This window comes from Garra rufa, unplaced genomic scaffold (genome assembly GCF_049309525.1).
Source record: "Garra rufa unplaced genomic scaffold, GarRuf1.0 hap1_unplaced_001, whole genome shotgun sequence".
In the NCBI taxonomy this organism is placed as follows: domain Eukaryota; kingdom Metazoa; phylum Chordata; class Actinopteri; order Cypriniformes; family Cyprinidae; genus Garra; species Garra rufa.
The window spans coordinates 4,747,633-4,752,547 of NW_027394276.1; the positions used below are offsets into that span (position 1 = coordinate 4,747,633).

The 4,915-nt window shown below is 35.0% G+C and overlaps 1 long non-coding RNA gene across 2 annotated transcripts; it reads left to right on the forward strand.

Moving 5' to 3' along the window:
* The first annotated feature begins 3,274 nt into the window (after positions 1 to 3,274).
* LOC141302374 (uncharacterized) lies at positions 3,275 to 4,318 on the forward strand. 2 transcript variants are annotated; one of them, XR_012342375.1, is made up of 3 exons: positions 3,275 to 3,408; positions 3,888 to 3,921; positions 4,073 to 4,318. It is a non-coding gene; the product is annotated as an uncharacterized lncRNA (long non-coding RNA). The 2 variants fall into 2 exon arrangements; XR_012342376.1 differs by lacking the exon at positions 3,275 to 3,408 and adding an exon at positions 3,419 to 3,770.
* The last annotated feature ends 597 nt before the right edge of the window (positions 4,319 to 4,915 follow it).

A 4,915-nucleotide genomic window follows, 5' to 3' on the forward strand; every position in this document is an offset into this window, starting at 1 on the left:
AATAAACTTGCCTTGCCTTATTTCTAGTCACTAAGTACATGGCATCACTATCTCAAACATGCTTTAAATGACTTACACTGCCCTCTATCCTGCTCCTCAACAACTACTGTACCTAATACTGGTTCATCAAAAGGCTGCAGTCTTACAACGTTTAGGGAAAACAGCTCAACCGAATGAATAAAATGCATAATGGAAACCAGCAGTAAAAGTTCAGTTTCAACTAGTTCAGTTTACTGAAGACATGTTTTCCACATTTCAAAAAGACTAATGCAAATAAGCCAAGAAGCATGGAGTGCACTAATATTTACCTGAATAAGGCTCACGCCATCAATGCAAAAGATAATGGCACACCCATCTCCAAAATCCCAGCTGACCTGAGGACAATATAGTACATGTAAAGTTTAAATGGATCTTGACTGCATGAAATTCAAAAGCAGTCATTTCAATTGAAGATTACATTTCCAGATAAGAAAAAGTTATAATAAAAGAAAGTATAATCACCATGTCCTCTGTGTACACTGTGGTGCCCCATCTATATGATCTGAGCTGAGCTCAAGCTGTAGTGGATCGGTACCTGCAGGTCACTCATTCCCTGTACTACTCCCCAAACACTCAACCTTTGATCAACCAAACCTATACATACACATTGAAGAAAGCTGATATTTCATCACCTGCTCATAGAACGCTCTGTAACCAGAAGATACCATGGCAGCATTTTGGAGAAATTCCAAAACAGTAATCCATCCCAACAAAAAGGCAGAAAACATTAGCACAAGGTAAGCCACAAAATAGAACCTGCAAAAACAAACTAATACTGCAGCACAGACACAGACCACAAGGTACATATATACAGGCGAGCTAAGCTTGTCAGTTATACACAGCTGAGGGTAATGAAACAATCATCATTGCAAAGGGTGATGGGAACTGAAGTCTAGAACAAATAGACAATGATCCTGAAAGACTGCCCTCTGGTGGCTGTCATAGGCACACCAGCTGACAGCTGTGACAGACCCAGTAAAGACACCAATCAAAGCTGTAAATATTGCAGGGGTCCCTTTCATGTAGCCAGTGGTGGAATACGCCCAATGGACACAAATAATAAAACACCCAAAGTGGATTCAACACAGGTCAGTGCAAAGGCAGACCTGGAAAGCTAGAGCCTCAACCCTGGGAGTTTTCTTCATTATCTGGCAGACTGCATGCAGAGCAGGGATGCATTTTATGCAATAACAAAGTGATGAGCATCTGTAGAGACAGCAGATCTGGATAACCCGAGAATGCTAGTGGATAAGAGCCTGTGGCACACCGGTAGCAAAGACCATATGGACCACTAGCACAACTGGAAGCAAAGGCAGTGCAAACATTAACTTGTCACTAGTCACAGGCCAAAAATAAAAACAACAAACACCACAAGTCTAAGGAATACAATACATGAGGTCAAAACTGGGATTACAACAATAATAAATTATGTACATTGGAAGACAAAAAGCCACATTAAAAGAAGAAACCAACATTCTTTAAATCAACAGGCCAAGAGAAAACTGATAAATACCACTCCTGCTAAGGGGAACATGACAATATAGATTCACACTTAATTTAAACCAATAGAAGTACAACAAAAAACAACATACAAAAGCACCACAGTAGCATAGACAAATGTCAGACTATAAAAAGGACACCGCATGGGAAGAACAAAGAACTCAAGCAGAATGAAGAGTACAACTGCACAAAAAGCATAACAACGCTTTACCTGAAGATAAAAATCATAAATACAGACACACAAGAGTTTAAACCCAAATAAACAAAAGGCAAAACAAGTAAAAGTATACAGCACTAATACAACTAAAACAAATGTAGGATAAGGAATATATACAGCTCCACCAAAAAATATAATAATTTACACAAAAACAAAAGTTACTTAAATACAAAGGGGTCAAGACCATAAAAGTGGCCACATACAAGCAAAAAATGCAAAGATTTAGGGGTATGGCGGAGGGATTTGAGGGAAAATTTAAAGAGGCTAAGAGAAATAAACATGCATGGACTGAGTAAACAAACAAAATAACAAAAACAATCATAAATCCACACCTATGAAAATACAGTCACAATTAGCACAAAAGACATTAATACAAAACTACTGCAATATAAATACATTAAAAAAATAAAAAAAGGAATGAAAACAAATCAAATGCATAAACAAGTAGCAAGAACAGTAAAAATTAACTTCCAATGTTATACTACCACATTTAAAATCAACTTACAGAAAATAAAGATCTTGAATAAGTATGAAGTACAAAGACAAAGAGACAAAAGATACTGCACAAATAGAAAGAGTGGCATACAAGAGGCGAGGGGGGAGGGGTTACCAAAATAAGTGTAAAAAGCTGCAAACGCATAAAAAAAGGAACAAAGTACAAATGGGTTATATGTAAGCATAAAATTGACAATTATAATGCGCTCACACATACATAATATAATATAAAGAAAGCATACAACCTGCATAAAAAGTAAAAAAAAATAATAATATTATTATATATAAATGAATAAATAAATGAATAAATAAATAAATAAATATATATATATATATATATATATATATATATTAGGGGTGGGCATAGATTAATTTTTTTAATCTAGATTAAATCTTGAAATTAATCTAGATTAAAATGGCTAATTTGAATTCTGCTGAAGGCATTCAGAATATGTGTGCTACCCAAATAATGACTAAAAGTATTTGAGAATGGATCATAAAGCTCATAAAGCTGTTCTATGATAATTTGTTGATGAAAATAAATTATGTTCAATTAGATGTACTTGTGTTTACTAACTAACTATGAAATTATTTTTTCTACCTATTAGATTGTGTTTTTTTAACGTCAACACCTACCCAGCCCATTACATGTTACACCGTACTTTTATTTTGACAGGTTGCCGTGAAGTTTCTGTGTCATACAGTATGATATGATGCTAGTTTTCTCAAATGAAACGTTAAAAGTGACACACAGGCTGCGTCCGAAATCGCCTACTTCTCTACTATTTAGTAGGGAAAAGCAGTAGGCGAGCAAATAAGTATGTCCGAATCCTAAGTATTTATAAAAGAGTAGGCGAGAATTAGTAGGCGAATGCACTAATTCTCGCGAGATTCGGGCGTACGTCTACTTAAAGTGCGTCCGAATATGCCTACTTAACTACTATATAGTAGGAAAAAAAGAGTACGTGAAGAAAGAAGTACGTCCGAAACCTCAGTATTCAAAAAAAGAGTAGGCGAGAAATCCCCGGATGTCCTACTGCTTCAGCCCAGATCCTGAAGTCTTCATCGATGGATACTTTTCAATCCCAGGAGTCCACAGGAGGCCAAAACGTCATCATCGAACGTGATTGAGAACCACGGCGAGGGTGTTTACAAATGTGAGTATTACAACCAAAACACGGTTCCCTGTCTTAAAAATCATATTTGTTGAGCTACTTTATCGTAAACTGTTGATTTGCATAAGGTGCCAAGATGTTATACAGTATGCTATAGTTAGTATATTTGTGATTTCGCTGTTAAAACATGTTTTATGACGTATAGCGAACATTAAGCTTCAGGTAGCACACGCACGTCTTTAAAAGCGGATTTACATAAAACATATACATTTTAAAGACGTTTAATAAATGTCTATTTAACAAATGACAGGAAAATGTTCTAGACTAGAGCAACACAAAACACAAAACATCTGAGTGAGTGATGGACGTTATGTGAGAATTCACTGTCACTGCTTTACATTAATGTAAGTAATGTAAATAAACACATATACATATAGTAGGCCTAACTGAACTTCAAATTCATTTCAAATAGAGCTATAACAGAACTTTTCTGATTCTTGATTTATGTGCCTTTGTTGCAGATGTTTTGTGGTGGAGCAGGACCTGAAAGGAAAGGTGACTGCAGCATTTTTGGGGAAAAGTAAAATCCGAAACTTAAATGGTCATTTTGTAACTTCCAATACAGAGATCTAATGACACTGTGCTGTTAAAATGACAGTTTTTGTATTATATTTGTGCATCTTTGTATGATCTGAAATGTCTGCAGACTGGTGTGTGCAGTGACAAAGGAGAAATCCACAGCAGCATCCTGGAAATGAGACCCTCCATCACTCCACCTGCCCTTTGTCTCATCTGGACCAGAAGTTGCTGCGGTCTCTTCATCAAAAAGACTAGAAGACCAATATGTTTAATAAAGCTTTGTTCCATGTGTATTTATTTATGTTCATGGTTACTTTTATTATTTTACTAATTTATTCATGTTTCCTGATGTTGTCAGTAAATAAAATATAACATTTTCATAAGCCTATGCATTTATTCATTACTTCATTGAAAAAAACAACAACATTATGCTTGTTTAACTAAAAATATCATTAATTATTAGTCAGCATTTATCATTATTATTGTTGGTAAGTGTTGGAGTGGGCTAGCAATGCATTCTAAAGTTATTTTAATTTCTAAATAGTAATACTTAAATTTTTCGAGTGTAAAATCAACAGTCTTCTCCAAAGGTAAGATCTTTCAGCAACTGATCGACGTCTCTTTTGTGCAGATGTTGTAAACATGGAGGAGAGCGTACTAGGTAGGGTTGTCATGTTACTGATGCCATGAGGTGTCGCTGTCGCTCCAATTTTTGTATTATTATTACTTCAGAATTTATAATTCCATACAAACTCAGGGAAAGACTTAAGTATCTTTAACAAAGAACAATCATGACAGAAAACATAACTATAAAAGGTTTGCGTACATAGTACAAGATTAGATACAGAAAAAAAATATTAAATATATTTGAATATTCATAAAATCGCAATGAATTAAAAATTGCCTTTGTTTTTGTTATTTATGTATTATTATTTTAAGTTTCAGGGATGAAAGGACAGAAATTCAGCAA